This window comes from Bos indicus, chromosome 6 (assembly GCF_029378745.1).
Source record: "Bos indicus isolate NIAB-ARS_2022 breed Sahiwal x Tharparkar chromosome 6, NIAB-ARS_B.indTharparkar_mat_pri_1.0, whole genome shotgun sequence".
Classification (NCBI taxonomy): Eukaryota; Metazoa; Chordata; class Mammalia; order Artiodactyla; family Bovidae; genus Bos; species Bos indicus.
Genome location: NC_091765.1, coordinates 30,926,758 through 30,938,446, shown reverse-complemented (window position 1 = coordinate 30,938,446; position 11,689 = coordinate 30,926,758). Strand labels below are relative to the sequence as shown.

Sequence of the window (11,689 nt, the reverse complement as noted above, 5' to 3'; positions counted from 1 at the left end):
TGTCTTGCAATGGCACCCCACTCCAGTACTCTTGCCTGGAAAATCCCATGGACGGAGGAACCTGGTGGGCTGCGGTCCATGGGGTCACTAAGAGTTTGACACGACTGAGCTACTTCACTTTCACTTTTCACTGTCATGCGTTGGAGAAGGAAATGGCAGCCCACTCCAGTGTTCTTGCCTGGAGAATCCCAGGGACGGGGGAGCCTGGTGGGCTGCCGTCTATGGGGTCACACAGATTAGGACACGACTGAAGCGACTTAGCAGCAGCAGCAGCAGCAGCAGCCTTCAACTAAGAAGTCCAGAAATATCTTTATGTGATAGTACCTGAAAAAGAGTCAATTTAAGAGTTAATTTTACTTTCTTCCCTTTATGGAAATTTTAGAAACCATTATACCTTTTTAAAACCATCATGTAGGTCTTCATAAATCAGGACTTGTTTGGATGTTTCTTTAGAGGCATTGATGTGATTGTTTTCATTTTCTCCCTACTGAGGAAGCAGTTTTCATCCTGTGGTTTCAGCAAACATTTAGAGAGACTCAAATAACTTGTCTTGTTCTCCATCTCCAGCATAACTCCAGTACAGCAAGATTTACCATCTCTGAAACAAGCTGACCTTGGCAAACACAAACTTGGTTATATTAGTGTCAGATCAGAACAGATCAGATCAGTCGCTCAGTTCTGTCCGACTGTTTGGGACCCCATGAATCGCAGCACGCCAGGCCTCCCTGTCCATCACCAACTCCCGGAGTTTACTCAGACTCACGTCCATCAAGTCAGTGATGCCATCCAGCCATTTCATCCTCTATCGTCCCCTTCTCCTCTTGCCCCCAATCCCTCCCAGCATCAGAGTCTTTTCCAATGAGTCAACTCTTCACATGAGGTGGCCAAAGTACTGGAGTTTCAGCTTTAGCATCATTTCTTCCAAAGAAATCCCAGGGCTGATCTCCTTCAGAATGGACTGGTTGGATCTCCTTGCAGTCCAAGGGACTCTCAAGAGTCTTCTCCAACACCACAGTTCAAAAGCATTAATTCTTCAGCACTCAGCCTTCTTCACAGTCCAACTCTCACATCCATACATGACCACAGGAAAAACCATAGCCTTGACTAGACAAACCTTTGTTGGCAAAGTAATGTCTCTGCTTTTGAATATGCTATCTAGGTTGGTCATAACTTTCCTTCCAAGGAGTAAGCGTCCTTTAATTTCATGGCTGCAGTCACCATCTGCAGTGATTTTGGAGCCCAGAAAAATAAAGTCTGACACTGTTTCCACTGTTTCCCCATCTATTTCCCATGAAGTGATGGGACCGGATGCCATGATCTTCGTTTTCTGAATGTTGAGCTTTAAGCCAACTTTTTCACTCTCCACTTTAGTGTCAGTACCCACCAAATCTAATACTCCATCATCGTATTTGATAGTTCCATGACTGTCTTGATGTTATCCCATAACGAGACCTCAAAGTCACTGTAACTGTCCCAATTATATTTTGCCTCTCTTACCTCTGTGGTTGCCACAGTCTGTTGGTTCTCTTTATAGGCATCTTTTTGACTGGGAGCAGTTACTTTTACAAGCTTTTGTAATTCACCACTTAACTATTATAATCTCTTGCCCCTCGGCTTCTCTCCCCTTTAATTACCCTGAATGCTACTTGTCTCATAGTAATATGTAAGAAAACAATTTCATGTATTAAGTAATTAGCATCAGCTAACCTTTGTTCTTACTCTCTGACACTCAAACACCAGGGGCCAGGGGTTGGCTGGTAAGGTCTGAGCACTTCTGTTTCATCCCAGGCTGTTCACCCCAGAGAAGGAGCCATAGGAGGAAAATGGTTTCTGGGGTCACGCCAGAGGTGGCTCACTCAGTAGCACGGATCAGTGACAGTGCTAGGCCAGAAGGGAGTATGACCATGAGCCTGCTCTAAGAAATAAGGGGACAAATGCAATTAGAGTAAGGTCTCAAAACTTGAGCTCAGGCTTCAGCAAAATCAAACAGTAGGATGAAACAAGGGGTGAACCAAAAGCAGAAAAAGATGGGATGAAGTTTAAAAGAACAGCCAGCTACCCATATTAATATCCTGCACTTTATAGCAACTCTAGACTTTGGGTCACTACCATCCACTAACCCAGGATACTTAGCCCAAGGAATTTTGTTTCTCTCCCCACCTCTTTCTTTCCCCCTCTTCCTCCTCTTTATTATGCTGATCTACCCACTTGTCTGCCTTTTTTTTTTTTTTTAAACTTTCTGTTTGCTTTACTCATTTTCCTTACTGTACATAAACAAACCCAAAATTCAGTTTTGCCAACAGGTTAGCTCTTCTGAGATGGAAAGGAGAAGGCTGGAAATCCTTGTTCCCCTCTAATACCATGAGGAATTCTTGTCCCCATTGTACTATTATAATGTCTAGGATTAGTTTCTCTTTATTAATTTATTAAGTCACATTTATTAACTTATTTCAATTGGGATAAGATTATTTGAGAAAAATGAACATATTTTACTCTTCTTACTTTTCTTTGTGTTCTCTTGATGGCAGTTAATAACCACTCCATGCTGGTTAATCAATATAAGATACATTCATATTATGATTGTGTTAAAACCTTTTAACATAAGTTTTATTATATGTGCTACTGAACACTTAGAAAAATGGGTGAAGCAAGTGAAAACTATTGGTTTGTGTATGAAACTGAAAAAAATCAAGTAGAAAAGAAAAAATATGCAAAACAATGATTTTTAAGAATTTTGTTTCAGTGAATTTTGTGTAATACAGTGTATTATTGGTGAGTTCCTACTATGTGCTAGTTATTCTTCTAGGTATTTTACATGTGAAATCTCATTTCATTTAATCTTTACAACAATAAAAACAGTAGAAATAAGGACTTAAGTTATTATCCCTAATTTGCTAGTCAAAAGTCAGAAGCACTTAGCATTGTTTTATCCAGGGTCACCCAGGGAGTAAGTCGAGACAGGATCCTGACACAGGCACTTTGACACTTAGGCCATGTTATAACGTTCCATGGGGCCATAATCACGTGAACCATTCCTTTTTAATAAACACACCCACACACACACCCTAATAGTTCTGTTTGTCTGAGGAACCTTGATTAACACAATACTGCATCTATGTGTTTCTGTGAAGAACTGAGGTTCTTTTTTGAGATCCTTGGATTTTCTCATGAGGAAACTATTTCATAATTATTCCTTTAAAATGTAAAGACATTGTTTACATTACCTTTATGATATAACTTAATGCTTGAGATGAAAGGTCTTAGATGTTCACAGAAACAATGTCTTTGAACTTCAGTTTTCAAGTTGTCAACCTCAATACTTAGCAGTTAAGCAATGGATATTCATGTTTGAATTTAGTCACATAATGTATACTCTGGAAATCCAATTTTAGTACTTATCTGTTGTGACCTAAATCCACTAAAATAAAGAAATAATTTAGGGTCTTTAGCTGCCAATATACACAGTCCATTTTAAAAGGAAAAGTTCTCTTTTCATTTACTATGTTCTTCCTCTAAAATGGTTCATCTATTTGTCTGTATTTTGAGTTTGCTCCTTGTCCCAAATGGAAATATTGCACTCAGTTTTTTCCTTCTTGTGCAAGTTTCAACTATTTCCACCCACTTTGCAGTTTTTATTTCCAGGCTTGATTGCCACATGAATTTTGTAGTCAATTTTTCAAATTAGATATCTTTTACTTGGGAGTTGTGCATTCATGCAGATAATTAATCAAAAATACAATCCCAGAAATACAATTGTGCTGATAATTGATCAATACAGTACAACTGGAAATAGCATCTCCAATTTCAACAACCCATGATTTATTACTTTTTGTAGTTATTTCAAGGTAATGAGCTCCTTCTACTGATAAGAAAGCTTTGACATGGAATTTGTTCTTCCATGGAGAGCATTCTGAAGTCCAAATTAAATAAAAGATATGTTATTTCCTTTACATTATGGCTTATTAAAGATTGCTGTTTGGAACATAATGACTAGATAAACCCCAACCAAAAAATTAAAAAATGGAACTCTTCAAGAATTTAAGATAATATATTTATGGTTTCCTAAAGTTTTTATTTCTCTAAAATAATAGTTGATTTGGTCGATCTCTAAAACAACAATTGAATGGATCTTTTGAACTGTGGTGCTGGACTCTTGAGAGTCCCTTGGACTGCAAGGAGATCAAACCAGTCAATCCTAAAGGAAATCAGTCCTGAATAGTCACTGGAAAGACTGATGCTGAAGCTGAAACTCCAATACTTTGGCCACCTGATGTGAAGAACTGACTCACTGGAAAAGACCCTGATGCTGGGAAAGATTGAAGGCAGGAAGAAAAGGGGGCGACAGAGGATGAGATGGTTGGATGGCATCACTGACTCAATGGATGTGAATTTGAGCAAGCTCCGAGAGTTGTTGATGGACAGGGAACCCTGGCGTGCTGCAATCCATGGGGTCGCAAAGACTTGAACATGACTGAATGACTGAACTGAACTGAAAACAATAATACTCATAAATATGGAAACTCATTAGCTCTGTTTACTCTCATTTTTGTGTTTTTTAAATGAAATAAAATAGATTTTGAAACATTTAGATCTCCTCTAATAACAGAATGTATTCACAGTGAAAGAATTGCTTGACAGTATAAAGTAGAGGTTAAAGCAGTTAGACTCAGTCAATAGAATTATTTTAATTTCTTTAATGCCTGAAAATGTAGAAAGAAATAAAATCTTGTTTCTATGCTGCTAAATAGCAACATCCAGGGTGGTTGGTCCCATCTTGGACTGGTGAGTTTTTTTACTCTTATACTCACCTGTCTGAACTACCTTATAAGATTATAAACATATACAACTGTTTAATTGATATTTGAAAATAGATGAGCTCTATTTCAATAAAAATATAATTATTAAAATTTAAAAATCTACTTAACTGCTGATTTATATGAATGAGTCCACAGTTATTTGGGGAAGGAGTATCTTATTCAGCCTTGCTAATTATCATGTACTACAAAGAATCCAAATTATATAATTTTATATTGTTACCAGTTGATTAATTTAGCATTTCAGTCTCTCCATATGGGAGTTGTAGAAAATTTGAGTTCAATATCTAGGATAGAATTTTCAGTGTGCTCTTTCTTTCTGTAATATACTTTTATAATATATATATTACAAAATGTGTATATATATACATACATATTATATATATGTAATATATAACAAATATATTTCTGTAATATATATCCATGTGATTACTTTATAATTTATTCATATTCTCTCATTTTCTCCCTCCAACCTCTTTCCTCCCAACCCCTGAAAAGAAAAAGGTCACATCCTGAACTTAACCTTATCTACAAAGCATATCTTTTCAAAGCTGTGTTTTCCTTTTGGTGTGATATGTTTACTTTATAACCTATGTACCTAAGTTGGTTTTCACTTGTAAGTCCCAAGGAATAGTTAGATAAAAAACTTATAACAACATTTAAAAGCACTTATGTGCATGTATGTGTGTGCCAACTATAAGGCTGTAATTTTTCTTCTAAGTTGTCTTTTGTGGTGTTCAGTATGAGTAAGAAAGTGGCTTACATAATTACTGTAGTTCATTAGCTTAGAATTTGATGTCTCTTCTAGTTACTGAGGAATGGATCCAATATTGAAAATGAAATGAGCCTTTTACTATATAATTAAGAGAAACACACAGATGCTTGATATTGCAAAAACATTTTTAAAATGTGGGACCAGAGGCCTAGACACAAAGCTCAATTGGTGAGAGAGTTTAGAAAAATATTAGGACCACTTAAACTCTAATTTGGAGTTTTCAAACATGCAATAGGATTTTAATCTTAAACACGAGGTGCTTTGGCATACCATTTGTAAGATAAGACACATTAGTAGCAATGTAACTTAAATGGGGAAGCAAAGAAAAAAACACTCTTCTCTCTGTTTATCTCTTCTCTGCCAAGATTAGGAGGGCCTTTGGGGGCTTAAAATTATCCTCTGCCTTGAACCACAAGTCAGATTGCAAACCACAGGATTATGAATATATCTGAATTTTCCTGTTTATTTTAAAATTGATAATACCTAGGGGTTTCTATGAAAAGGAGGATTTTATTTCTTTACGTTATTAATGATTCATCTAAAATTAACCCTGTTATAATTTGTGTAGAAAATATTCTTGTTTATCTTCAGTAAGTAATGATTGATTAATAAAAACATTTTAAACTACAATTGCTCTTTGTATGTGCTAAGTCATTATAGTTGTGTCTGACTCTTTGGGACCCCATGGACTGTAGCTCGCCAGGCACCTCTGTCCATGGGATTCTCCAGGCAGGAATACTGGAGTGGTCTTCCCCACCCAGGGATCGAATTTGCGTCTCTTACATCTCCTGCATTGGTAAGTGGGTTCTTTACCATGAGCACCACCTTGGAAGCCCACGATTACTCTTAAGTGATGGCATGTCTGAGGTATAATAGATCGCTTTTTAAGCAAGATAAATTCTCCCCAAAATCAGTATCTAACATGAGGGATTTTGTTTTTATTTTCTTGCTCACATAAAGTCAAAACAGGAATTTCTGAGGTGAATAACTTTACTGCAAGTGCTAATTCAGTTCCTTCCTTCCTGTGGCTTTGCCATCTTTCATATGTGACTTTCAGAGACACCCCAATAGATGGAAAAACACAGTGGGTTGTGTATGGGAGGTTTGCATGACCTAGGCTTAGTAGTGGTACTTACCTCTTCCTCTCATTTTCTACTGGCAAACAGTCACATGTAACTTGAAGGAGGCTTAGAAATAGTCTAATCATGTGATCAGAAAAAAGAAAAAAGACCAGGTTTGGTGCTATGGCTTGGTATTCTGGAGATGAGCACTATAGAAATGTAAACAGCTATTCAGTAATGAAAAACTATTAACCATTTGCACAGTTAAGTCACCATTATCCCTTTCTTTATTTTTATTTTATTTTATTTTTAAACTTTACAATATTGTATTGGTTCTGCCATATATCGAAATGAATCCACCACAGGCATACACGTGTTCCCCATCCTGAACCCTCCTCCCTCCTCCCTCCTCCCTCCCCATACCATCCCTCTGGGTCATCCCAGTGCACCAGCCCCAAGCATCCAGTATCGTGCATCGAACCTGGACTGGCGACTCGTTTCATATATGATATTATACATATTTCAATGCCATTCTCCCAAATCATCTCACCCTCTCCCTCTCCCACAGAGTCCAAAAGACTGTTCTATACATCAATGTCTCTTTTGCTGTCTCGTATACAGGGTTATTGTTACCATTTTTCTAAATTCCATATATATGCGTTAGTATACTGTATTGGTGTTTTTCTTTCTGGCTTACTTCATTATCCCTTTCTTAAAAATTTTTATTGGAGTATAGTTGATTTAAAGTCTTCTGTTAGTTTCTACCGTATAGAAAAGTGAATCAGATTATTTTCCCATGTAGACCATTACAGAGTATTGAGAAGAGTTCCCTGTGCTGTACAGTAGGTCCTTATCAGTTATCTATTTTATGTTATATAGCAGCATGTATATATCAGTCCCAGTCTCCCAGCTTATCCCTTTCTCCCCTTTCCCTCCTGGTAACCATAAGTCACCATTATCTTGGATTCTCTTTACTTATTCTTATTAATGCTCTCATCTTTTACAGCACTTAATTTTTGCTTTTTAAACACTAAGAGGGAACCACATACTAATTTCAAAATAATGAAATGCACAAGGGCCATGCATATGTGTGCAGGCTTGTATATTTGAGTTTTTCAGAGTTTTGCAAAGAGTATAAAGACCTGTTTTGTATTTTATCTTTGTAGGTTTTATTTTATAGCCATAAAAGGATGCATGGGATTTAGGCTTCTTAATATGATGGAGTAACAGAGACCAAATTTACTTTCCATTGTAACTAAGAAATGAACACTCTATATGAAACAATGCCTTTCAACATTGGACAACTGGCAGAGTAACATTGTCATCTTTGATAGAGGAAAACAAATAAAGAGAGCTCTATAACTGCCCCAGACTAAGGTCTGAAAGAATTTTCCAAACCGTAGCACAGGGAATGAAACCCAAGGAGAGCCCAGAGTTCTCAATTCATTGAAGAGACAGGGATCAGAATTCTGGGAGGTCAAGGCAGTTAAATTTACAAGACAGGAGTCAGCTGCACAGAGGAAGAGAGAGCTCCAGAGATATGCAGAAAGCTCTCCTGAACTTTTTGGCTGGGTACTGATCTGCACATGTGTGAGAGATACTAATTACTCATAGCTTGGGACAGAACCATCAGGAGGCAGCAAACTAAATAATTCCTGTGATTTAGAAAGAGTTGGGTATAATTTGTGTTCCCACCAGCCAGAGCAGAAAAACCTTTTAATATATAGACACTGGAGAGAGTGATTGGAAAGATATCACCTTAGGCATGAGATAACTCAGAACACAGACTAAAGGCTTCTCTGGACACATCCTTACAAGGTTTTAAAGCAAGCTTGTAAGGATTAAATTAATTCCCAGAAATTTAACTGAGTCTCAGAGCAAATTACTATTTAAAAGAATTCAACTACATTTAACTCCCATCAGTGTAAAATTCTCAGTGTTCAGAATTCAATAAAAAATTACTAGGCATGCAAAGAGGCATGAAAAAGAGACCTATAACCAGACCTATAACCAGGAGAAAATTTAGTCAATAGAAACAGGCCAGAAATAACAGAGGTGATGGAATTAGGAGATAAGAAAATTGTTCAAGGAGGTAAAAGAAAACATGAACATGATGCAGAGAGAAGTGGAAGATATTTTTAAAGATCCATATGAAATTTCTAGAGGTGAAATATATAATATATGAGTAGAAATTATACTAGATGTGATTAAAAGGAAATTAGACCCTGCAGGAAAAAATTAGCAAACTTGAAGACACAGCAATAGAAATTACCCAAAATGACAAACACAGAGGGAAAAAAGATCAGAAAATAATGAACAGAGCAACATGACAGGAAGGACAGTATCAAGTGTTCTGACGTACATGTATGTGGAGTGCCAGAGTGGGTAGAGAAGCACAAAAAACTGGAGAAGCAAGGGCTGAGAAATTTCCAAAGTTCATTAAAAATATAAACACATGGATTGAAGAATATAAACAAAACCCAAGTAAAATAAACACGAAGAAAACCACTCCAAAACACATCATAAATGCCTAGATGACAAGACTGATGAAGATAAAAATCTTAAAAGCAGCCTGAGAGAGGGGGGAAAAAAAGAAAATTCAGGGCGACAAAAAAAAGGACTGCAGGAACTTATTGTCAGAAACTATGCAAGCCAGAAGACATGGAACAACATCTTTAAAATACTGAAAAAGGAAAAAACAAAACCCTGCCAACATGGAATTGGTACTCAGTGAAAGCCTCTTTCAAAAAATAAAGGTGAAGTGCAGACAAATAAAAACTTAAAATTCATTATCAGTAGACCTGCTCTACAACAGAAATGTTACGGGAAGAGCAAAGGGAAAACAATACCAGATGGAAATATGGACCCACACAAAAAATAAAGATGCCTAAACACAGGCAAAAAATGTGAAATTATGAAAGGTATTTTTCGTATATTTTAAAATCCCTTCTGAAGACTATTGACTGTTTAAAGCAAAAAATAATAATAGTGCATTGTAGAGTGTATAACATATATAAAAGTAAGGTATATGACAAAAATAGCACAAAAGAGGAGGGGAAATGGAAGAATACTATTAATTACTTAGGTGTGAAAGGATATATTCTTATTGGAATGAGCACTGTGATAAGATTTAAAATATGCATATTGTAGATACTTTGAGAAACCATGAGAAAATAAAGCAGAAAGCTTAGGTTAATAAACCAATAGATCAGTTGTTATTCGCTCAATCATGTCTGACTCTTTGCGACCCCCATGGACTGCAGCACGCCAGGCCTCCCTGTCCATCACCAACTCCCCAACTCTCATACTCATGCCTATTGAGTAGGTGATGACATCCAACCATCTCATCCTCTGTCATCCCCTTCTCCTCCCGCCTTCAATCTCTTCCAGCATCCGGGTCCTTTCAAATAAGTCTGCTCTTCACAAGAGGTGGCCAAAGTATTGGAGTTTTAGCTTCAACATCAGTCCTTCCAATGAACACCCAGGACTGATCTCCTTTAGGATGGACTGGTTGGATCTCCTTGTAGTCCAAGGGACTCTCAAGATTCTTCTCCAACACCACAGTTCAAAAACATCAATTCTTCAGCACTCAGCTTTTTTCTCAGTCCGACTCTCACATCCATACATGACCACTGGAAAAACCATAGCCTTGACTAGATGGACCTTTGTTGGCAAAGTAATGTCTCTGCTTTTTAATATGCTGTCTAGGTTGGACATAACTTTTCTTCCAAGGAGGAAGCATCTTTTAATTTCATGGCTGCAGTCACCATCTGCAGTTATTTTGGAGCCCCAAAAAATAAAGTCTGCGTCTGTTTCCACTGTTTCTCCATCTATTTGCCACAAAGTGATGGGACTGGATGCCATGATCTTTGTTTTCTGAATGCTGAGCTTTAAGCCAGGTTTTTAATTCTCTTCTTTCACTTTCTTTTACTTTCATCAAGAGGCTCTTTAGTTCTTCTTCACTTTCTGCCATAAGGGTGGTGTCATCTGGATATCTGAAGTTATTGATATTTCTCCTGGCAATCTTGATTCCAGCTTGTGCTTCTTCCAGCTCAGTGTTTCTCATTATGTATTCTGCATATAAGTTAAATAAGCAGGGTGACAATATACAGCCTTGACACACTCCTTTTCCTATATGGAACCAGTCTGTTGTTCCATATCCAGTTCTAACTGTTGCTTCCTGACCTGCATATAGTTTCTCAAGAGTCAGGTCAGGTGGTCTGGTATTCCCATCTCTTTCAGAATTTTCCACAGTTGTTGTGATCCACATAGTCAAAGGCTTTGGCATAGTAAATAAAGCAGAAATAGATGTTTTTCTGGAACTCTCTTGCTTTTTCAATGATCCAGTGGATGTTGGCAATTTGATCTCTGGTTCCTCTGCCTTTTCTAAAACCAGCTTAAAACATCTGGAAGTTCATGGTTCATGTACTGTTGAAGCCTGGCTTGGTGAATTTTGAGCATTACTTTGCTTTCGTGTGACATGAGTGCAATTGTGTGGTAGTTTGAGCATTCTTTGGCATTCTTTGGGTTTGGAATGAAAACTGACCTTTTTCAGTCCTGTGGCCACTGCTGAGTTTTCCAATTTGCTGGCTTATTGAGTGCAGCACTTTCACAGCATCATCTTTCAGGATTTGAAATAACTCAACTGGAATTTCATCACCTCCACTAGCTTTGCTCGTAGTGATGCTTCCTAAGGCCCACTTGAGGCATCACATTCCAGGATGTCTGGCTCTAGGTCAGTGATCACACCATCGTGATTATCTGGGTCGTGAAGATCTTTTTTGTATAGTTCTTCTGTGTATTTTTGCCACCTCCTCTTAATATCTTTTGCTTCTGTTAGGTCCATATTATTTCTGTCTTGTATTGTGCCCATCTTTGCATGAAATGTTCCCTTGGTATCTCTAATTTTCTTGAAGAGATCTCTAGTCTTTTCCACTCTATTGTTTCCCTTTATTTATTGCATTGATTGCTGAGGAAGGCTTTCTTATCTTTCCTTGCTATTCTTTGGAACTCTGCATTCAAATGGGTATATCTTTCCT

General features: G+C 37.4%; 1 protein-coding gene across 1 annotated transcript in view; it reads left to right on the top strand.

Moving 5' to 3' along the window:
* PDLIM5 (PDZ and LIM domain 5) overlaps nt 1–11,689 on the top strand; it is a 402,175-nt gene that overhangs the window by 131,222 nt on the left and 259,264 nt on the right. The window lies entirely within an intron of this gene.